Source organism: Saccopteryx bilineata, chromosome 5, assembly GCF_036850765.1.
Source record: "Saccopteryx bilineata isolate mSacBil1 chromosome 5, mSacBil1_pri_phased_curated, whole genome shotgun sequence".
In the NCBI taxonomy this organism is placed as follows: domain Eukaryota; kingdom Metazoa; phylum Chordata; class Mammalia; order Chiroptera; family Emballonuridae; genus Saccopteryx; species Saccopteryx bilineata.
In genome coordinates this window covers 16,409,226-16,434,402 of record NC_089494.1, presented here as the reverse complement: position 1 = coordinate 16,434,402, position 25,177 = coordinate 16,409,226, and positions in this window count along the sequence as shown.

Below are 25,177 nucleotides of genomic sequence, written 5' to 3'. Positions count from 1 at the left end.
CACCATAAGCAACTTTCGTCTTAAGAACTTATCTCTTGCAGTGGGCTGGTGGGACAGCTGGAAGAGAGAGGGACCAGAGACATCACTATTGTCCAGGCAACAGATGATGAGCACCAGACCAGGGGAGTGATCTCTTATGTAAACTGAACCACTGCTGTCAAACTGAAACCATGGCCATTTAGAATGATGGTACTTCAGAAGCGCCATTGTTTTTCGATAGAGCTCTCTATATTTTTTTATACTGTTGGGTTTCTTATTTAAGAACATTGGTGCTCTTTCAATATACCTCCATGTGTTGTATGTCTGTGCATGTGTTTAAGTATTTTTAGTGCCGTTTCGGGGGAAAAGAATCCAGAATTGCTAGGAATTCTAAAGGGAATTTAGAATTGGAAAAATGACACTTTGAAGACTTGTATTTCTTCCATTTAAACAACAGATTCATAGTTAAGACATACTTTTCAGCAGACTATGTATAATTAGCTTTGTTTCCTCCGACAAGCTTTAAATATAGAACCGAGATAATGCGTTTCAGTTGAGACCTTAGGCACAGCGTTTTAGAAAATCAAAGTGATAATTTGCAGTATGAAGCCCTTAGTGTTGCAAAAGAGTAAGAGTTATATACTGAGGTTAGAACTTTAGAAAGCCAATTAAGGTTGGGATATTTAACTTATTTTGGCTCTTTTCCTCTTTGTACCTCTAATTGGTAGCTTATTCTGATACAAAAGAATCATTTTGTGAGTTTATATTAATCTGCATATTTTCATCTTGATTTATCTTTTCAAAATCGAGCGTTTAAAATTTTGTGGGTTTTGGAACATCTCTGTAAGATGGCTTTAGTCAAGGGAAGTTGCTGTTTGGCCATCAAGATGCCAGTTTAAGAAATTATATGACAACTGATACTTAATGATTGTACGCTTTTCAGGCAATAGAATCCTAACTATCTTAAAAGGTGTCTGGAAAGGTAGTGTTTTAGGCTGTATCGCTCACTTGGTTAGAATGTCAATCAGAGAATCCTCTGCTTTGCTCTTTGGTTTAGCAGGCATTTATTGAGATGCCATTGTGAGCTCACTGCTATACCCAATGCTTTCAGACAAAGATCTATAAGCTGCTGGAAACATAAAGCCAAGAGCAGGACTAGAGATTTGAAATTCTCTAGTAGAAATAAGCGATATATTAAAGTTCACCTTGCAGGTCACGAGCATTCAGATCGCCAACACTGTGACCTCTCTGCGTGGAAGAGGGCTGCCTCAGGAAGAGGCTCACAAATGAGCAGCATGGATCCCACATTCTGCTCAAATCAAATAGGACCTTTCCCCTTTGTTGAATGCCTTAATAGATGCGCTAGAAGCCAGCAGGATGCCCAGCTTGAGTTATTCATTCTTTTCACCAAGTGCAAGGAGAACCAGTGCTCATCACTTTTATTCAGCAAGAAAAATTTCACCACAGGCAGCTCATTTTTTCAAAAGGAAGTGCAATCTTATATAACTTAAGGGACTAAAAAAAGTAAAATTTTTATGCATTTTTAACAAAGGATGTCTGTTAAATGAATCATCGCTTTCTCCTGCAAGTGCCCAATATAGGAGTAATACCATGGACTTGCAGATCAAACAGATCTCAGTGTTAGTCGCTAGCCCACCACTTACTAACTTTGACTTCTCACATTACTTATGCTCCGGCCTTCACTTAGTTCATTTATGAAATGGGGATCGTGATGGTACCTTGCAGGACTCCTGCTGTGCTGAGGCGGTGTAAGCCTGTGAGTATCCTCCAAACAAATCTCCAGATTGTCTCAAACAATCTGTATTTGTGTGTGTGTGTGTGTGTGTGTGTGTGTGTGTGTGTATTTGCGCCTGAACTTTTTGTAGTAGGATAAGTATGGGCTGGGAAGTTGGAGATATGCCTCCAGGTTGTCCCCACCATTTTATGGTCAGGTGACTTGCAGCAGGATTCTTACTCTCATCCTCTCCCTTTCTCTGAGTTTCAGTTTCCTTATCAGAATAGTCAGAATGCCCCTTACCCCAAGTGCTTGTCATGATGACTCGTTGAGATCAACTACGCAGAGCACCTGTAACAGGCAGGTTCTCTGAGAATGGCAGTTTCCTTCATATTCTCTCTTAGTGCCTTCGAACGGAGAGAGTGAGAACCGGAGATTTAATGCAGTATAGTCATGCCTGCACAATGACTTCCTGATTCTCTCACTGATGGTTATATTGAATACCTACTGACTACTTTGAATAGTTCAAAGCACTTCTAGGTATTACCTCGTTCGGTCTTCACTGCAGCCCCCTCTGAGAGATACCGCTGCTTCTCCTATTTTATTGATAGCGAGGCTCAGAGATTAGGTTTCTCACCTAAGATCGAACATGGGTCTCCCAGGTTCCAAAAGCCAATGTATTCAATCGTTCACCTTCTACTTTCCTAACCAGGCTTTTTTGTTCCTTAATAATGAGTGCCCTTGGTTTTTTGTGTTGTTTTTTTTTTAACCAGTCTTTGAATTTAGATCAGAAGGAGTACTTATAAAACACAGACAGGTCTAACCTGCCTTTGGCTTTGCTCTGGTCAAGAAGCGATCAGTTTTCAGCCTGAGTATTTGATTGTTTCTTTTATAAGTACATAATGGAGATGCACTTAGGAAAACAAGACAGGACTGTGCTTTCTCATTGCTCTTCAACAAAGGTATATGGTTTGAAGAAGCCTAGCTCTTAAATGATTAGAAAGCTTGTGTGACTAATACAAATGTCGTCCTTAAAGGAAAAAGTGGAATAGCTTGGAAACACAAGAGCACACAATTAGAGTTTTAAATTAGAATGTAATTATCTGTCTTTAGTTTCTTTGTTTTTTGGGGGGGGAAATAAAGGGAACATTTAATATTTTCGGTGGCCTCATTTTGGTAAAAAGACAATTTTAAGAAGTGTTTAAATTTAAGAAGCTGTTCTGCAGCCTGCCTAATTTTGGACCTAGTCCAATCTCTGAAGGACTAGAAGCAGATAAGTTTGCTTATATCTTGCTTTTTAAAATAACTGATTTTTATAATTCAAAAATGGGCGAAGCGGCCTGGCGTGCGGGGGACCCGGGTTCGATTCCCGGCCAGGGCACATAGGGGAAGCACCCATTTGCTTCTCCACCCCTCCCCTCCTTCCTCTCTGTCTCTCTCTTCCCCTACCGCAGCCAAGGCTCCATTGGAGCAAAGATAGCCCGGGTGCTGGGGATGGCTCCTTGGCCTCTGCCCCAGGCGCTAGAGTGGCTCTGGTCGCGGCAGAGCGACGCCCCGGAGGGGCAGAGCATTGCCCCCTGGTGGGCAGAGCGTCGCCCCTGGTGGGCGTGCCTGGTGGATCCCGGTCCAGCGCATGCGGGAGTCTGTCTGACTGTCTCTCCCCGTTTCCGGCTTCGCCCCCAAAAAATGGGCGAAGCTGTTGATATGGATTATTGCACTCAGTATAATAAAATTGTCAATATGCTTAGAGATGCTTGGCGTGCAGGCAGGCATGTAGGGAAATAGCCCATTCCACCTCTGAAACAAAAGGTTTGCCTTTGACACCAGGACTGTACAAAAGCAACCATGTCCTTTATTTGGGAACTAAACTGGAATCTGGATAGTTGCCTTAACGTGGAACCAAGCGTACCCTTTGTTCCCGAACACTCCTTTTTATAGAGGAGAATGACAGGGCTGGTAAAGACATTGGGGTTATCTGTTGATCTATTCTTTTCGAAGTTCTCCATCTATTTACTGCCTGAACTGGTATGAAAACAACTACGTGGGCTCCAGATCTTGTGAACAATGAGATACGTCTTAGCAAATTTGAACAAGTTAGTCTGACGAGGAGATGATTTTGTTTAATCTGGAGCAATCCTCACCCTGTGGGTAGTTTCTATTCCCATGATGTGGATTCCTTGTCTTGGTCTGTCATGGGGCCTCAGGTGCTTTCTGACAGGGGCTCTAGTAAAAGGTGTCACCGGGTTCGGCAACGCGCGGGGTCTGCTTGCAAAGACTTTGCACTTGTATTTATCTAACACCCTTAGTATTATGAGGGTAGGTCTTGTGTCTCCATTCTGTGGATGACTGAAGAGGAAAAGTGACCTTTTGACCCCATCGCTGTTAATGTGGTAGAGGTAGGATTTACCTTGCCTGTGCCCTTGCTCAATTCAGGTGCGCTCATCAAGGATTACTCTTAATTATAGGGGCGCGTCCACTCATTGCGCCAGAGGTGGGGACTGGCACCCTCTGCCAGTGTTCCTTGCATCAGACCGATTGCCAATCTCTAGCTGTGCCTTTTTAAAGCTACTCATGCCAACATTCATTTGATTAGATAGAGTAAGTTTCCTAGAATCCTAGAAATTTAGAGTTTGAAAAAAAAAATGCTAGGAGTCACTAGGGATTCAATTCTCAAAAGGTTACTTATGAGAAACTGAGGACCAGGGAGGCAAACACGCAAACATAACACCATCACTAGCAAGAACACATTGCCTAGATTTAGCCAGAGGGTTAGTAGCAGAACTGGAATGAACACTCCCTCCTTTCTGCCGAGTTTGAGTCACTCTGCCACCATACTGCAAGCGATATATTTATATCTTTACTTGTTTCTAAAGACATGTTACAGAAATTTTCAGAAAAGGAAAGCTAAATTACATTTTAAATGTTTCTTTTTTCTTTAAAACCTGCATAGAGATTAAACAAATCCTGTTGAGAAAATAATTGGAGAGGAAAACACAAGTAACTAGAATGCTATTTAGAGACATCTGAAACCATAGTAAGAGACTGAATGTAACAGAATAAACAAGTCACTAAATACAGGAGCTGAAAATGGTCTTAAAAATTACCCTGTTCTATGTTTTCCAAAGAATGACACACATCATGCTCAAGGAGTGGAATGAGTAGGGACACATGATAGTTTTTGATGACAGAAACAAAATCTAAATATTTTATTTTAATGCTATTAGCATAAATATGCTTATATGTTTGTTTATATGTTATGTACCTATGCCTATTTATGTGTATATATATTTTTTGACCTCTTCCTGTGTGCCGGAACCATAAAAGTACATGAAAGACAAGATCCTTGCCCTCGTGAAGCTGTCATTGGCCTATGAGGATGGTCCACACAGCACAAGGGCTGTTTTAAATTTGAAATCTTCAGGCCCTAAACACCCTGGCCATGCTCATTGTTACCTTCACTATAAAAGCCAGGTTCTCCCCACAGGTGTGGTGAGTACAGGCCTTGGCCAAGAAGAGAGACGAGGCTTTTAGCATAGCTCGGGTTCCAGCACAATCGATGGGCCTCGTTAGCCATTCATAGATTATGCGGTCATCGATGGTATCACTTGGTCCAATGAAGAATGGCCCAGGAGATTGTGTTGACATCTGAGATTTATTTTAATCCTTTTTTGCAGATTTTATAATGAGCATTGCAACAAAGGCCGCCAAAGAACCATTACGTATCTTATAAAATCTTAATAATACAAAAATTAGAAACGTTTTTCATGCATATGTGCAATTTGTTCAGAACCCACGGCTTTCACTTTGCTGATGAGTGTGTAGTGCCCTGTGAGAGGGCACAGCCCTTAGGAGGTCACGATTTCTGAATCACCGAGCGTATTTTGTTATGAATATTACTTATGTTTATAGGCTCTTAAGGTCAAATTTTGCTGTGTAGACACAAAAGATATAGAATGCCCACATGCTGCGTATGAAGATTTTTTCCCTCCTCAATTATTTATTAAATGTGTAAGGATCGCCTACCCCATTCATAGGATTAAATATAAGGAAGGGGAAAAGGTAAGGCTTTAGAAACAAGGAAACATTTCCAGTGTGGAGCACGTGTATCATGGGGATCTATCCGGGAAAGCAAATTATTCCCACCAAAAGCAGGGAGGGAGCCAGGGATGTAGCCAACGCGTGAACATGGGACCGACCGAGGGTTAGATGCATGTCTTAATCTTATTCTGGGTCCTCCACTTGATGGGTATGTGACCCTGCGTGCTATAGATTCAATGTGCCTTTTTGAAATTCCTGTGTTGAAACTTAATCCCCAGAGTAATGATATTTGGAGGTGGTGCCTTTGGGAGGTGATTAGGTCACAAAGACAGAGTCCTTATGCATGAGATTAGTGCTCTTGTGAAAGAAACTCCCGAGAGCTTCCACACCTCTTTTGTCATGTGAAGACACGGCAAAGAGATGCCCGTCTCTGAACCAGGAAGCGGGACCTCACCAGCCATCAGTCTGTCAGTGCCTTGATCGGAGACTTCCCAGCCTCCAGAGCTGGGGGCACTAAACTTGTGCTGTTTGTGAGCTGCCCTGTCTACGATGTTTGTTACAGCAGCCTGAACGAACTGAGGCACTGGGCAAGATGTTCCATTTTTCTGAGTCTGTTTCCTCATCTGGAAAATAAGATTAAGTTCACCTCTTTTTACTGTGCTGTTGTGATGCTGAAAGGAAATAGTATATGCAGAATTACCTACACAGAGGAGATAACCAAGGGAGATTGCTTTTCCCCCTCTGTTACTTAGTCGTAAGATCTCAAACCACTCAATTATACTCGCAAAGAAGTTGTTCAATCCATGAAACTCCGTGGCCTTGAAATGACATCTCATACAATATTCTTTCTTTCTGTTTCCCATTCCCAACTCAGAATTTGGGCTGCCTGTCTACTGTTTTCTCCGATGTCTGTTTTCTTGGTGCTCCAGCCTTCTTTTTCACTCAAGAATTGATTTGCTTCCCTTTCCTTTCCGTAGCTCTCTCTTACTCCACTTCTTTTTTTTTTTTTTTTTTTTTTTTGGTATTTTTCTGAAGTTGGAAACGGGGAGGCAGTCAGACAGACTCCCGCATGCGCCCAACCAGGATCCACCCAGCATGCCCACCAGGGGGTGATGCTCTGCCCATCTGGGGCATCGCTCTGTCGCAACCAGAGCCATTCTAGCACCTGAGGCAGAGGCCATAGAGCCATCCTCAGCACCTGGGCCAATTTTGCTCCAATGGAGCCTTGGCTGTGGGAGAGGAAGAGAGAGACAGAGAGGAAGGAGAGGGGGAGGGGTGGAGAAGCAGATGGACGCCTCTCCTGTGTGCCCTGTCCGGGAATCAAACCCAGGACTCCTGCACACCAGGCTGATGCTCTACCACTGAGCCAACCGGCCAGGGCCTTACTCTACTTCTTAAAGGCTCTGTTCCACCCAGACCCATCATATGGAGCATTTCCAAACTCCCTATTTTCCTTGCTCCAAAATAGAAGTATTCAAGTGTTTTTAATTAAGAAGCTCTCCTGGGAACATGAACCATAAAAAAAGATAAAACTATGCTAGAATCTCCCCAAAATTTTATTATGGCTATGTCAATACATCATTGCAACAACTTAACTTGTTATCACTGTACATTTACTCCTATCCCTCTCCATCCAGTCCAGCCTTTTGGCTCATGGGTTTCAGTTGTAAAAGTTGCCTGTAATTCTGGTCCATCAACTGCCATGACCACCTCTGCCCAACTCCTTGCAGTCCTGGAAGTTTTCAGGATTTTGCTTCCTAAAATTAAAGTCACTGAGGGTGACTAGTAAGATGAAGTGAGAAAGGAAAATGCTGTGTGTCATGGGAGTACAGTGAATAAGAAGGAAAAGTTGTAGAACTTCACCATCCAATATGGCAGCCACTGGCCACCTGTGGCTATTAGACACTTGAAATGTGGCTAGTCTAGTTTGAGATGAATTGTAAGCATAAAATACACACTAGGTTTTAGAGCCAAAATAAAAAGAGAAATGTAAAGTATCCTAAATGTCATTTTTATTGCATATTGAAAAGGTAGTATCTTGGATATAGTATGTCAAATAAAATAGATTACTAAATAAATTTCATCTGTTTCTTTTACCTTTTTTAACATGGCTACTAGAAGTTTTTAAATTGCCTCTGTGGCTTGTGCATGGCTCACATTACATTCTGCTGGCAGTGTGATTGTAGAGGGTGAGACATGAGAGGATGGAAGACCCTTTTCAATGCCTTGTAGGCCGCTGTAAGAGTAGTTGCATTTGCTCTAAGTGAGAGGGAAGCCAGTGGAGAGTTTTGAGCAGAAAATGAATATGATCTGCTGTGTTTATGATAGGATCACCCTGGCTGGTCTTTCATAGGCTGTGGGAGAACAAAGATGAAATCAAGGAGATTATTTGAGGGGCACTGTGATGACTCAGGCCAGAGATGGCTCTAGCTTGGGCAGCAGCATAGATGGTGAGAAATGGTGAGAAGCCAAGACCAGGATTTTCTGATAGATTCAAACTGGAATTTGAGACAAAGAGAGAAACTGACCATTATTCCCCAGAGGTTTGTCTTGAGGAGGTTGGTATATTAGGATTTAGTTGTCTTTTTCTTCCTTTCTTTTTTTTTTTTTGACAGAGACACAAAGAGTCAGAGAGAGGGACAGATTGGGACAGACAGACAGGAACAGAGAGAGATGAGAAATATCAATTCTTCATTGTAGCTCCTTAGTTGTTCAGTAATAACTTTCTCATCTGTGCCTTGTTGGGGGTGGGGGGCTACAGCAGAGCGAGTGACCCCTTGCTCAAGCCAGCGACCTTGGGCTTAAGCCAGCAACACAGGGGTCATGTCTCTGATCCCACGCTCAAGCCAGTAACCCCTCACTCAAGCTGGTGAGCCCGTGCTCAAGCCAGCGACTTCGTGGTTTCGAACCTGGGTCCTCTGAGTCCCAGTCGGATGCTCTATCCACTGTGCCACTGCCTCATCAGGCAGGATTTAGTTGTTTTTCACTGAGATGGACATAGGAGGGGAGAGTAGATTTGAGCAGGAGCTCAGGTGTGTAGCAGTGTTCATGTCAAGTCTGAGATGCTAGTTTGGCATCCAAGTGCAAGTTTAAGGAGGTAGTTTGACATAAGTCAGGGAGAGGCCTCGGCAGAAGACAAATTTTGGAGAGTCTTCAATATAAAATTGGCACTAGGGCCATGAGATAGAGCGCAGTCACCAAGGGAGTGAGTAGACAGAAGAAGCTGGAAGAGGGAGCTGGGGGCTCTCAGAGTTCTTGTACAGAATCACTGCTACAGCTTTGCTATAACACACTCATCATCCTGCTCGCTGGTGTAGACATATTCGGAAGGAGAAACACAATTATAAACTTTAAAACTTCTGTTTGTTCTGGGCGAGATAGTTGTAATAAGATGTAGACTCGTAAATGTCAGTGCTCAAGCCAGCTCAATACACTTTAAAGTCATATTTAAAGTGTATTCCTTCATGGATACAGAGAGTCATTATTGAAATAGACAAATGTCATTACAATAAAGTCTGAAAGATGTTCTAATTTTAGTAAATAATTGGAAATTCAAGTTATTTTACTACCACATTGTGCCATTAATCATCTCTAAAGATGTCCCCCATTTTTTAGTAAAATTTCAAATTTCATATTGTTTTAATTTTTTGAATGCTACTTGCAAAACTCAGACAAAAATGATAGGGTCTTAGAAGTCTAAAATAGTAGCGATTGTGGTGACATAGACTTTCTGAACACACATTATGGAGACACTTTCAGGCACTCTTGACCTTGTCTTTTAGAAAAATATGTTCTTTAAATGTGCACTTAATGTTACATTTTGAATCATCACCTCTGAGGTTTCTGAGACTCTTTCTTACTTCAAACCTGATCACCATGTCCATTTCTTAAAAGTGAAATTCCACAAAGGTATAGCAAGGAGAGGCTGAGTGAAGAAAAGCAGAATAATATTACCCAACTGCAGCACACCCAGGGGGAGATGTGGAAAATTAGGTTCATCTTCTGGATGTAGAAGTTGCATATTTTTATAATATTTTCCTCTTAGCTATGGAGGGAACAGAGAGGCTAAGAACCCAAGCTCTGAAGATATAACACCTGAATTCAATTCTGGTTCTTCTAGTCAATAATTATGTGAACTTGGGCACAATTTTAATCTTCTCTGAGCTTCAGAATTCTCATCTGTACAATGGTGGTAATATTAGTCCCTACCCATAGGATTGTTGACAAGGTTAAGTAAATTAATATTTGTTAAACACAATAATGCCTAAGTAAGCAATTTATAGGTGCTACTTTTTTCTATCTATCTATCTATCTATCTATCTATCTATCTATCTATCTATCTATCATCTATCTAAAGTCTATAATCCATCCATCACCTATTTATCATGTTTATACTAAGGAAGTGCTATCATCAAGAAGCATTTATTTGTATTTTGTACAAAAAAACCTATTTATACAGTCAGCCCCCATCCTTCTAGGAATCTAGATAAGTGAGGGTGTCCTGAAACCTCGGATTTTATGAAGTTTTTCCTACTGCTTAGACTCAATCAGCCATTAATCAAACATCTATAAGAGTTCAATTCAAAGCTTCCTTTATCACAGTCTTTTGATACCTTTATGCCCCCAACTTCTGTTGATTTTGTCATTCTCTCTGGGGGCTTATGAATCCTCTAGGAACAATGGAAAACTAATTTAACAGCTCTTGATGATGTAACAGAGATAAAATCTAACTTCCTGCCTGAAACAACAACAAAATAGTATATGCAATATATAAAAACAATGCTTTGGACACTGAGCATCAGGCAATGATGTTCAATGGTCTCTGGGAGACAGGAAACAATGAGTAGTCCTATGATTGCTCCAGTTTAATGTCAGGAGTATCCAGTCTACAGTGTAAAGAATGGGGATCCAGGCAGAGCTGAGGACACAGATCTGAGGGTCAAAACAGAGTTTGTAGGATAGATACTGGAGATGAGAGATCTACAGAGAGAGAGCACTCCAGATCACTAGAGATGGCACTTCTCTGCTATTTACTGAACACTGACACATGCATGAGAGGAAACTGCCTGAAGCTAGAGGGGAAAAAAGGATCTGAGGGAACAGCAGACAGCAGTCAAGCAAGGCTGGCCTGGTGCCTGTCCCTGTCAGCCATACTAGAAAACCTCAAGGTTCATGGGAGCTGGGTAGAGCAGGCAGGGAACTCTTTCCTCAGCAGGGGCAAAAATCAGTCCTAGACTGAGCATTGCTCTGATCCCGGGTATGAAATCTTAAATTCAAAGAGCAAAAAGATTAAACTTTTGCCAACTAACCAAATCGCATTCTAGAACAAAGCTCCAGGATATTTATAGTATTTAGAATATATGTAATACAAATCAGCTAGTTTCAACAAAATAATGTTTATAATATTTGGCATCCAATGAAAAATTACTGATCATAAAAGAAGCAAGAATATCAATCAATCAAATCCAACCCAGTATTGACACAGATGTTAGAATTAGAATAGAAAGACATAAAAAGAGTTAGTATATCTGTCTTTCATACATTTAAAAAGTGAACACATTAAAAATAAGGAAATCTAAATAAAACTTTTACAATTGAAAACATAATGTCTGAGATGAAAAATATACTGGATGGTATTAACGGCAGATGAGATATTGTAAAAAAAAAAGAAACATCAATAAAAGGAAGTCATAACAGCAAAATGCTTTACAAAACAAAACAGAGAAACAGAAACAAAAGAAGAAGAAAAGAATTTCAGTGTGCTGGGAGACAGCTTTCTGTAGTCTAATGGAAGTCAGAGTCTCTGAAGAAATGAGGAGGCAGAAAAAAACATCTGAATAAAGAATGATTGAAAATTTTCCAAATTTAGTAAAATATAGTAAAACAAGTAAACACACAGATCTAAGAAGCTCAGTGAATGGCAAGCCCAGGACACGTGAAGAAAGCTACATCAAGGCACAGAAAAATCACGTTGCTTGACACCAATGATGAGAAGAAAAATCTCCTAAGCAGCCAGGAAAAAAAAAGACATAATGTAAAGAGGAACAAACAGAAGGAGTTCAGAAGATTTCTCATCAGAAACAGTGTAAGAGAGATAATAGTAATGCAACATCATTAAACTACTCAAACAAGTGAAAAAAAAAAACACACAAAACCTCTCAATTTAGAATCCTAGAGAGAGTGGACATATTTTTAAAAATAAAGTTAAAATATATTTTTCAAGTGCAAAAGACTAAAAAAATGTTATTTTCAGCAGATTTGTAGTATAAGAAATGTTAAAAGTAGTACTGTAGGCAGGAGGAAAGTTTTGTTTTGTTTTTTAATTAAGTGAAAGCAGGGGAGGCAGAGAGACAGGCTCCTGCATGTGACCCAACCAGGATCCATCCTGCAAACCTCCTATGGGGCTACATGTTCTGCCCATCTGGGGTGTTGCTCCATTGCTTGGAAACTGAGCTATTTTTAGTGCCTGAGGTGGAGGCCACCAGAGCCATCCTCAGCACTGTGGGGCCAACTTGCTAGATTCAATTGAGCCCTGGCTGCAGGAGTGAGGAGGTGGAGAGGGAGAGAGAAAGAGAAAGGTGATGGGTGGAGAAGCAGATGGGTGTTTTTTCTGTGTGCCCTGAAGAGGAATGAAACCTGGGATATCTACACGCCAGGCCCACACTCTGCCACTGAGCCAAACAGCCTGGACGGAAGAAAGTTTTACCAGATAGAAATATAGATCTATGTCAAGAAATGGAAAGCACCAAAGATGGTAAATACATAGAAGAAAATGTAATAGAATTTTCTTATTTTTAAAATCCATTTAAAGATGATTATTTAAGAAAAAAAAAATGTAACGTCAGTGTCACAGCATATGTGTAAGTAAAATATATAACAACAATAGAACAAGGATTGGCAGGGAGAAATAAAATTATGTTACAGTAAGGTTTCTATACAAGATGTGAAGTGGTATAATACACCTTGAAGGTAAACCATGACAAGTTAAAATATATACTATAAATTCTAAAACAACCTCTAAGTTAAAGAGTTGTGGCAAGCAAGCCAACAAAGGAGATAAAACAGAATCATAAAGAAAAATGTACCAATATAAGTTTGGCTTTAAATAAATGTCATGGGATTGTACTTCAGACATGTGGAAATTCATCGCTTTAAGAACAGAAGGGTTAATTTTGAAGAAAGAATAAAAAGCACTTGGAAGAGCTCGTCTTACGCTGATCTCAGCGTATGTCAATCATCTTCGTACCACAAATAACCTGAAAACAAGAAGCCTGTGTGTTAGCTGTTTGAGGAATTTGTTGGAGTTTCAGAAGAAAGGACAAGACTTGACTCAGGAAGCATCTCACATCCTTGACTGCATTTGGCAAACTGCGAACTTAGGTGTGTGTGTGGTGGGGTGGGCTGGGGTAATGCTTCTTTCCAACATGCAGTACTTACCTAAAGGACCACATAGTCTGCAGGATCTCAAAGGTTCTTGCTAAAGCAAAATCAGTCTTAATAACTTGCTTGTGCTCACTAAAACAACATAAAGTTTATAAAAATAGTATAATCTTAAGAGCAAAAAGTGTATGCTATCTACCTACATAATGAAATCTATTCCTGGAAGATAAAGCAGAGATGGAAGGACATTGCATGAGGATCAGAATGTATGGCCATCAGCTTAGAGATCAACACGGAGATCACTCGGAGGGGAGAGGAGATTGACCCGCCTGGAGAGAACCACGACCCGTGGGTACAGTGAGAAGCAGGCCAGAAACTAGGAATATTAACTGTAGGTCTGTCCATGTAACATTTGACAGCCCTCTTTTCTGTCCCTGTTTGAGAAACACCTGACTGTTAAATGTTTATTCCCTGGTTAAAATAAAACAAATGAAATGCAAGAGTTGGATTTTATTTTCTGTAGGACTAGAAGTATTGCTCTTAGAAAATTGTGTAAAGAGTGTGAATGCTGGTTACCGAGAGAAAAACTCTCCAAATTCCTAACGTTAAATTAAAGTCCCAGCAAATAAACTCCACCTAATCCCGCAGAGTCCTCAGTAAGCCTTTCCACTGCTTTGTTTTTCAACGTAAAAAGATAACCAAGGATCACCAGGCATTTGAGGAAATAATTCACACCAACAGAAAGACATCAAAAGGGTAAGGATGTAACTCAGGAATAAAGAATTTAGCAATGTCTAGTCCAGGGGTCTCAAACTCAACTCAGCATGTGGGCCGCAGAGCAAGATCACAGCCCTTCGGCGGGCCGCACTAGGTCTACAAAAGGCAACTGTTACGCAACACTTTTCTCACTGCAGTTGAAAACAAAAAAAAAATCAGTACAACAAGCACAATCGTACATGCAGTTTACTGCGGGCCGCGAGTTTGAGACCCCTGGTCTAGTCGGTCTTTATAAAAACTACCTGTAAAATAAAATAAAAATGATGCTATTATAAAGGAGTCATCAGAAAACGAGAAAGAACTCTTGTACATTTCAGATATATTTGCCAAAACTGAAAGAAGTCAACAGAAAGGTTGGGAGGAAATGTTTAAAAACAAACAAACAAATAAAAATCCCAAAATACTGACTACCACGATGAGTCAGAAAATGTGAGAGATAAAGTGAGACATAACTTGAAGATTACTGGGATAGTTCCAGAAGAAGTGAATGAAGAAAAAAGAAGAAACTACCATATTTTTTGCTCCATAAGACACACCTGATCATAGACACACCTAGGGTTTTAAGGAGGAAAATAAGAAAAAAATATTCTGAACCAAATGGTGTGTTAAAATATTTAACAAAATACCGTATTTTTCGTTTCATAAGACGCACAGGCATTTTCCCCTCCACTTTTGGGGGGAAAAGTGCATCTTATGGAGCAAAAAAATATGGTATATATGAGACTGAAAGAGCTCCACAAATATTTGAAAAAAGGACACATTAGCAGAATCTTGACCGTTTATGAACAACATGAGGTTGAGCAAGCTGCGGGTTCTGTGTATGTTTCAAAAATTATTTTGCACTTATTAGAACTGCCCTTTTAAATTCACGGATTGTAATAAAATACTTCCTGAGATACTGTGAAGTATGTCATTGCTATAGTAATTAGTAGCAATTTTTAAAACTCATGCCACAACAAATTTATGAGTTTATGGATGGCTGAAATCCTGCTCTTGTCAATCATTCTCTCCTTCTGCTCTCCCTCATTTGAGCTCATTCAGAAACAAATGGAATTCACCACATTACAAACTTCCAACTTGAAGTAGCCTTCTCTAGTATACAATATAAGTCATTTGTGATGGTAAAGTCACAAATAAATTCACCTGGATAGTTTTATAATGCTAATCATTCCATTTGATTGTTTTCCAACTTTAAATAGCAATATACTGAGAGGACTGAATCAAATAATAACATCCAATTAGCTTTTTCCCAAAGCTTACATTGTTTTGGAGGTAGGAGGGACTTAGATATTATATAATGTATTTCAACATCCTCATTTCCATGATTAGGATCTAATTAGGGCCAGAATGGTATTCGTCCTTAATGGCAGAGCCAACTCTTCTAAACTCCTGCCACTGTGTTCTTTCTCATAATTTTTAAACTGTTGAGTGTCCTAGGCATTCTAAGAGGGGAAAATTTTCCCTATAAATTCATAACAAAAACATAGATATTTCAAAAGAAACACAGTCTCAGTGGGTGAACTAATGTCTGTTAGATGGTGTCAAGTACAGAGTAAAAGCAATTAACAGAACTGAAATGTATTCTTTAGTTATTTAAAGCAGATAAGTGAGGACGTGTGTTCTTAAATGGTATCATGGAGACATTCTATTTTCTAATCTTGTGATAGCATCATCAAAGGGTAGTTTATTTTCTGTCTTACTTTCTACTTTTCTTGGTTTAGTAATCTTTTCAAAGGGGAGAAAAAAGTCTTGCTAAAATTGAAGTGAATACATTTAATGCAGCTTAATCGGCTTCTAAATCTACTTAACTGAGGCCCCATCATGCATTTAGTACATTGAATGAATGGCGCAAATGGGAAATGTATTATAATGAGAACGGCTGAATTCTGTGATACGCAAACTTCACTTTCCTGAAATGTTTTTAAGCATCTGATTATGTAGTCAAGTATAGCTCAATTTGCATACTTCTTTATTTGCATTTGACCTAGACACCTGCATTAGATTTTGGAGAGTTCTACTTTTACGGTGCTTTTGAACACTTCACTGCCACCCCACGATGACAAAAATGCATTCTGCTTGCTGGGGCTCTTTGAGGGGTGCACAGCGTGATTATTTTTAACCTTTCTCTTCTTATTATTGAAGTTAGAAGAAGTTGTTTACTTATATTAAAAGGGTGTTTTGCTTTTCATAGGTTTACTTTCTCATCCAGTGCATAAAAACTACCTGCAGGTTTTAGAGACGTAGGCATTTTCTGAAAATAGAATACAAATAATACCTATTGATGTCCCCGTTGTTCCTGTTCACAGAAAGGGCTCCCCACTTTTGCTGGGCTAATATTAGGTGATATTTTTCTGTCTTCACTGCTCTGGAGGAAACCAACATCCACCACTCATATGTCCCAAATAGAACCCATCAGCTTCTCACGTCACTTTGCTGCTAACCATGGCATTGCTTTTAAGTGCCTTTATTGTTCCCCACTCCTTCCAACTGAAGAACGCAGGCGTTACCCTTGACTCTTTTCTTTCCCACTGCCCCGCATCTGCCAATCACGGCGTTGAGTCCATCCTACCTTCTTCAGGCATTGGCTCTTTAGCTTCTCTATTCCCACAGTCATTACTTTCATTCAGGCTCCCGCCATTATTAGTCAACTTCCTGCATCCGATATTCTAACTTTCCAATGCAGCAACACTTCCAGAATTAAAGTTTAAATATCACACTACCTTGCTCAAACTGTAAAAGTCAAATTACACAATTGCTTTTAGGGGGAAAAATTAGACACCTTTCACGAGGAAGATCACACCTGCAAAATCTGGCCCCTGAGTGCCTCTTCAGTCTCTGACTTCCCACTGACTCGTCCTCACAGTTTACTCGCGGGCCGTCTGAAATTCCTTCTTATTGCCCTGGGCTTTTGCACACTTCTGATCTAGTACATGCATTGTGCCTGGGGTTTCCGTGCCCTGTCTACATGGCTGGTGGTGTATGTCAAGAAGAAGATTAATGGGTTCCAGAGTGTAGGTGAAATATAGGGGTTATGGTCCAGTCCTCTCACCTATTAACTGTGGGCTGTTGGCCAAATTATTGCATTTCCTCAAATCTCATTCTTCTCATCTGTAAGCAGTATTAATAATACTGTCTGCCTCATTGGATTCGTGTGCGGTTTAGGTGTGTAAAGACTGAAGTATAGTGTCTCCATGGTGATCAATGAATGCTGACTATTATCAATGCTAATAATTAGAAATAATTATGTCATTACCATCAAAGGAAATCAAAGTCATTCAGTCTGTCATGTTGCATCTCATATATACTGCCTAAAGCGACACTTGAGAGTGATGGCAAAAGAGAAAAAAAAATCTACGGTTTTTCTCTACTGTGCCTTAAATAATAATCTAATTTGTAAGTCAACTCTGTGTGATTATTTGTATAACATAATTCATGTTCTGTGGATGTCCATGTATAGTGCTGAGAAATTATAGTCACCAAGAAAACATTGACTGCTCGATATTAATCACTTGATTAATAAATCATAACCTTCTGAGCATCACTGTCTTGGACTTTCTTTTGCAGAAGAAGAGCCATTAGCAATTTCCTGGTCCCACAAAGTGGGTTTCCCAGAGAGCATCTCCCAAGAGGTGCAGGTAGAATCATAGCTTCAGTCTGGGCAATTCCTGCTGTTCCACGTTCTGCCTTTTCCACCCTGGCTAGCCTTTCCTGTTATTCTTACTTTGCCTCTGGGCTCAGACCCCAGAGCCTGCCTGGAGGGTAGTGAGGGTGACCAGGAGGCAGCCCTGATCTTACAAATTCTTCAAACCCTCCCTCCAAGGCTCGTCCAAAGGGCTGGGCTGCTTCCTCCCTCTCTTCTTTCTCCTGACAACCTGAGTCAGCTCATGTTCTCACTCTCTTTGTGGTCAGAGCTACCTCTGCCAGTGAAGTGACCCTTTTACCCCATGTCCCAGAACAGCCCCCAGCACCTCGTCCTCACTAGGCCAGAGACCAGGAAGAGGGCTCCTCTCTGCTATTGCTTGAAATAAGTAATTAACATAGTTCCCCAAAGCGAACAGCCCAAAGACAAGCTGAGCACGAGGCTGCACGGGGAAATGCCAGTGTCTCTTTATGCTCTAGAATCTTACCATTCTAGGTGTAGAGGGTTTTATTTTAAAATCTCCTACTGCCAAAAAAGTTAAAGAGACACGCAGCGGGCAGGCTGTCTGCAATAGTGAGAAGGAGGAATCGAGGCTCTAGCCCTTTAACAGGGTCCCTAGGAGTTTTCCTGGCGGCAGCGCAGCCCAGTTCCCAGTCTCTGCATCCTCTTCTACCCAGAGCTGGCTGGTACCGTGGAGCTGTGCCTCAAAGCACAATCATGACTTCAAAAGGGAACTGAGATTTCAAGGACAGACAGTTCCTGGGATTCCCGGGGTCCCACTAAGAAATCTGTGTGGTCAGGAAAGAGAAGGGAGTGAGGAGAAGAAAGAGGACTGAGCGTTAGGCACGGAAGCTCCCATCAGAGGTCTGCTTATTACTCATTCATCTGGCAAATGTTTCCTGAGCCCCTCCATGTGCCAGGACTATGCTGAATGCTGGCGGTGCTGGAGGTCATAGATACAGTCTTTAACTCTAGGAGAGGAGCTAGGGAGTGCAGGTGGAGGATTGGGGGAGGAAAGAAACAGCAAGGTAATTTCAGTAAGGGATAACTTGGTAAAGATATTAATAGACTACTTATAAAAGACTGATTTGAAGGGTTGCCTTGGTTGGGTGCTGCCCTTGGGTGAATGGCTGTGCTAGGCAGATCAGGAAGACGGTCTGACAGCTGCGGAGGGCTGAACCAGGTACGAAAGTTGACGTAATCAGGAACCAAGGGAAGGTGAGAGTCTGTCAAAGGGAAGGGGAGGCCCCGCTCACGTGTGCCTTATAGATACAGAGTTTGGATGTCATTCTAACATTGTGTCTCGGGTAAAATTTCACATAGACTAAGAGGCTATACCAGAACGGGTCCAACCAGGAGAGAGAAACCCCCCAGTATTTTGAATAGGGCAGTTTTAATATACAGAATTATTAACTATGATCCAGGAGTAGCTATTCACTTTCGGAGGAACTGTTGCTGGTCCACGTGCTGAGGGGTGTCCTCACCTGCCGTGCACTCCGGTCGGCACCCTGGATGGCCAGAGGCCTCTTCCTGCTGCATGTCCCTCCAGCACCATTTCCCGAGACAGCTTATTATGGTATTCACCTTGTTTTTTAACATTTAATTTATTTAAAAAATTCTTCAGTTAAAGTTGACGTACAATATTGTATTAGTTTCAGGTGTACAGAATAGTGACCAGACATCTATAATATATAACCTACAGGATGGTAAGTGTTGGCAAGGATGTGGAGAAAAAGGAAACTTTTTACACTGTTGGTGAGATTGTAACCACTATGGAAAAGAGTATGGATGTTCCTCTTAAAAATAGAACTACTGGCCCTGGCTGGTTGGCTCAGTGGTAGAGCGTCAGCCTGGTGTGCGGAAGTCTCGGGTTCGATTCCTGGCCAGGGCACACAGGAGAAGCGCCCATCTGCTTCTCCACCCATCCTCCTCTCCTTCCTCTCTGTCTCTCTCTTCCCCTCCCGCAGCTGAGGCTCCATTGGAGCAAAGATGGCCCAGGTGCTGGGGATGGCTCCATGGCCTCTGCCTCCGGTGCTAGAATGGCTCTGGTAGCAACAGAGCAATGCCCGGGAGGGGCAGAGCATCGCCCCCTGGTGGGTGTGCCGGGTGGATCCCTGTCGGGCGCATGCGGGAGTCTGTCTGACTGTCTCCCCGTTTCCAGCTTCAGAAAAATACAAAAAAAAAAAAAAATAGAACTACCACATGACCCAACAATTTCACTTCTGAGTATTTATCCAAAGAAATCCAAACCACTAATTCAAAAAAATATATGTAGTCTTATGTTCAATGCAGCATTATTTACCGTAGCGAGGCTTTCTTCAGGGCTCTCAAATCTGACACCTGTGCTTATCAGAAGATGCCTTGTCCTGTGCCCTTGTATCTTGTCATCCCTGGATTTCTCTGTAATTTCCTCAGCCTGAGTGCCTATTTCTACTTTCTTCCTAGTCCCCTAATCTTGGCTGAGGGCCCTGTTCTGTTGCAATGGTATTCCTCTGCAGAGCCTCCCTGAGCTCCCGCCCAGCATCTGAGCCCTCAGCCTCAATGAGGACTTCTGGGGCTGGTTGGCCTTCCTGCCTGCCCCAGGCTCCTGGCCACTGCAGCCCTGGCTCCTCCTCCTGCATGCCCCACCTCCACAGCAGGGACCGCCCTCTCCGCAGAGCCTCCCCCTGTGCATCAGAAGCTTCCTGGGTTTGGAGCAAAGAGCCAGCCTTGGGCATTATCCCTGGTTGCTCGGTTACAGGGTTATTGTTATCAATATATGGAAAAACAAGTCAAAATCCAAAACGTACAGTGCAGTCATGTGCTGCAGAGTGATATTTTGCTCAGTGATGAACCATGTATATATACTGTGATGGTCTCAGAAGATTATAATGGTACTGAAACTTTCTATCGCCTAGTGACGTCATAGCTGTTATAACGCCGTATCACCATGCATTGTGTGTTTGTGGTGATGCTGGTGCAAACAATAAACGACTATATTACTGGTTTGTGTCTTTACTATACAATACTTCTATTCTTATTTTAAAGTGTACTTGTTTTAAAAAATACTGTGAAACAGTGTGTTACACCAGCAGCAGCCTCATACACCCTGTGTTTACCATGCTTCTTGATTGCACCATTTGCTCTTAACCTTGATTCCACCTTGTGCTTTTCTATAAATTTAGTATAAAAGTGTGTAGTGTTTATAGTCTACAGCAGTGCACAGGACTGCCCTCAGCCTTGACATTCACAGTACTGCCCTCAGTCACAACTCACTCAGTGACTCACCCAGGGCAACTTCCAGTCTTGTAAGCTCCACTCATGGCAAGTGCCCTATACGGGTGAGCTATCTTTCGTCTTTTAAGCCATACTCTTACTGTACCTTTTCTGTGTTTACACACGGTTAGATGTACAGATGCTTAGCATTGCGTTCCAATTACCTACAGTATTCAGTACATGCGATATGCATGTTGTGATATGCCATATGGCCCAGGTGTGTAGTAAGCTATACCATGGAGGTTTGAGTAAGTGCCGTCTATGATGTTCGCATGACAACATCCCGGATGGCATATTTCCCAGGACCTTATCGTTAAGCAGCACATAACTGTGTTTAGAACAGTGCCTGACATATAGTAAGAACTAAAGTCATGGTCGTTTCCTTCTGTTCCAGCGTCATCCCCCGATCCTGCTCTGAGCCTCTCCTGACTGGTCTCATCTTTGGTACCTACCCTGAACATGGCCAGTGTTCCCCCAAATAAATATAACAACAGGAATCACAATGGCAGTTGCTGTTTTCTCAAACCCTTATTATTTTCCAAGGGCTTATAATTATTAATTTATTTCAACCTGACAACAGTTTTATCAAGAAATGCTTTCACATCTTTGAGTAAATGAGGACATTGAAATCCAGAGAAGTCAGGAAGCTCACCCAAGGTCACGCAGACAGTAAAGAATGGAGCTGGGACTCGGCCATGTGTTGCCGATGGTGCTGTTTTTGCTCTCAGTCAGATAGAGTCGAAGATATAGTCCCAAGAACCTATGAGCAGTCCTGACTCAGTGCTCAGACCTCCCATTGGACATCTTCAGTGAAAGGCCCTCCCCCTCCTATTTCAAAATCTTATTTGGGATAATGATACTTATCACTCTTAATCCAATACTGTAACAATTAATTAGTGAATGTTGGTAAAGTACTTTGAAGAGGAAGGATCTAGGCATAATCACAAGTTTTACCTTTCATTGATCTTTAGCATTTTGTTTTAATTTAGTATTGACCTCATGTTACCGACCAGCTTGATGGTCATTAATCAAGCTGGCTCTGGTTTTACCATTTCCAAATACATTTCTTCCAGTTGATGAGAGAGTTACTTTGGTTATAATGTATCCACACATCCCACTGTCATTTTGTCCAAGAATTTTAAAGGTTAAGTTAATTCAACCTTCAATGACACTTTTTCTCATACTTTTATTACAGCCATAAATACATGGTATTACCATTTATTGCCTATGTGTCATTCTAGGTTTTTCCATTTAGAAATGGAGAGCAAGGATTATCATTTTTCAGCTGTCCCTGAATGAAATGATTTCAATAAGTGCCAAACATAATATCTACTATCTACATGGGCTAAACATTAGCTGAATGGAAGAGATAACATTAAAAAAAGAGTAGATTCTGGGTAGATTCTGTTGAGCTGTAGTTTTAGGGGAGACAGTGACCATTCAAAGCAATCTTGTAGCTTTGAGGGGGTTAAATACCAATGTATTTTCTCTTTCCATTGTTTGTATGCTATACCAGTTCAATAGCTGTCATGGATGTCCTTGGTTTGTACCAGTTCTCCATATCTCTGTATTATGTTAACCCTACATAGCCACAGGATAAGCGAAGAGTTCTACAACAGCGGTGATTTTTTCTTTTTTTTTTAAGCAGGGAAGAAGAGATGCTAAGAATCTGGTGCACATTACGTTCACACCGGTGCTAGTCATAGACCAGTACAGGGCACTGACACGCAAGGTTCCTACCCCACCATCACAGACAGGACGACCCAAGCTCGCGAGGATTCAGTGTCTTGCTTACGTTGCACAGCTGGTAACTAAAAGTGGCTGGATTTGAAACCAGCTTTTGATCAGCTCCAACTCCTCTAAGGTTCCAAGCACAGCACAATGCCTTCCATGTTTGGAAATTAATGATCCCTTTAGTCTTTCTCATTAGAGATAATGTTCCAGCAAAACATTTCATTGACACAATATCAGGATCCTTTAAGTACCGTTACCACTTAGGTGCATTTTATTTTAAAGCTTTGTCATCTACCCAAATAGAGCAGGTGGAGGGCTGCTGTATTGGTGCTGGGTGGGGCTTCTAGCGGGCAGGCTGGACTGAGCCAAACTGAGTAACAGTAACAGGAAGCAGATGCTGGCTGGAGTGAGCATTCAGCACGTAGGCACAGCTATGTGTCCAGGGGAGATAGCGGAGTCAATGCATAAAAATTTATAGGGAAGATGGGACTTGGCTCAAGTCTTAAAAGAGACGAAAGCCCTCCCTCTTGTATAATGTGCTTTTGAAGTGAAACTCTGGAAACCAACTTTGCAGTAAATAGTGTAACATCATTGGAGGAGGCACATCCCTGCAGCGACAGCAGAGAAGATGTGAAAACCTCCCTTGAAATACAATCACCCTGTCTTGCCCTTTGGAGCCATGGTCTTCTAGAGGAACCCACCCCTCTGTCTCCTTCCTCTTCTCATGCCTTCACTGCCCTTCACCCCTGCTCACGCCCCCATCCCTCCTTGCCTGTAGTTGCCTACACGTGAGGCAGAATCACAGAACATGCAATGTGAGAGCCCTGGGTCTGGGGATCCCAGTCCATGACTCATCAGGTGAGGGAACTAAAGGGCATTGAGTTGCTGAAGATCACACAGTCAGTGTTCGACCCATTGATTCACTTTAAGTTTGTTTATTTATCACATTTTGTCAAGCAGTGATTGCATGAGAACTGTGTTGTATACATATACAAGATGAAGTGTTGATCAAAATGGATTCAGCGTCGCCTCCAGCAGTTGAACTTCAGTGGGAAGAAAAAGCCAACACTTGAGCTCCTCTGTCAACCTAGCCGCCCACTCCTTCCCTGTCTCCCGTGCTCAGCATTAAAGAGAACTCAGGCCATTCTCATGTAAGGCCTCTGAGCTCATATCTCCCCAGAGAAAATCAAAAGCTCAAGGATCCTTTTTACTTTTTTGGTTAACATTTCTGAAGAGAGAGGGAGAGAGAGGTGGAGCAAGTGCAGCCAATCAGTCCCTGGCATGGTCCTGGGCATCCCGGGCCAGCCTCACCTCACCTCACCTCTCTGGCACCTATTTCTCATTGCCTCTCTGCTGGTGTCTTCATCACTAGATTTGGACATGTGGTCAACGAAGTTACGGTGAGTCGCTCTTCCATTGGGCCAGGGAGAATTTCTGTCTCTTTCTCTGATGATCTCATAGCACCGGTTCAACTTTGTTAAAACTTCAAAGATACGATTTTTTTTTATAATTATATCTGCAATACAGGAATAGCTCGGTGAGACTGCAAGTTTAGTTTGAGACCACCATAGTAAAGCAAATATCACAATAAAGAAAGCCACACAATTTTTTTTTTGTTTTGGTTTCCCAGTACATATAAAAGTTATATTTATACCATACTATAGTCTATTATGTGTGTAATACTATTATGTCTAAAAAATATACACACCTGAATTAAAAATACTTTGTTGCTAACACATGTTAACCATCATCTGAGCCTTTGAGTGATCCATAATCTTCTTTTTTGAGTTTAGGGGCTTGCCTCTATGTTGCTGGCTACTGACTGATCCTGGTGGCGGTTCCTGAAGCTTGGGGTAGCTGTGACAGTTTCTTAAAATTAGACAACAATGAAGTTTACCACATTGACTGACTCCTTTAATGAATAATTCCTCAGCATCACATAATGCTGTTTAGTAGCATTTTACTTAAATAGAACTTCTTTCAAAATTGGAGTTAACACTCTCAAAAACTGCTGCTGCTTTAACAGCTAAGTTTATGCAATTTTAAATCTTTTGTTGTCATTTCCATAATCTTTATAGCAATTCAACCGGTAAATTCCATCTCAAGAAACAAAAGCAATTCCTTGTACGATGAGTCTGATTATGAGCTTGCAGCAATTCAGTTCACCTCTAGGCCCCACTTCTAATTCTAGTTCTCCTGCTGTTTCCACCACATCTGCAGTTACTTCCTCCACTGAGGTCTTGAACCCCTTAAAGTCATCCATGAGCATTGGAATTAACTTCTTCCAAACTGCTGTTAGTGTTGATATTTTAAACTCTTCCCAAAAATCGGGAATGTTCTTAGTGGCATTTGTAATAGTGAATCCTTTCCAGAAGGTTTGCAATTTACTCTGGCCAGATTCATCAGAGGAATCACTATCTATAGCAAGCTGTTGCCTTATGGAATGTACTTCTCAAATAATAAGACTTGAAAGTCAAAATTACTCCTTGATATGTGGACCTTCAGAAAGCATGTTGTGTTAGCAGACACAAAAACATTAATCTCGTTCATTGTATATTGTCATCAGAGCTCTTGGGTGACCAGATATATACAAGTATGTCAAAAAGGTACACGGAAAATTTCCCCGCCTTAGGATTCAA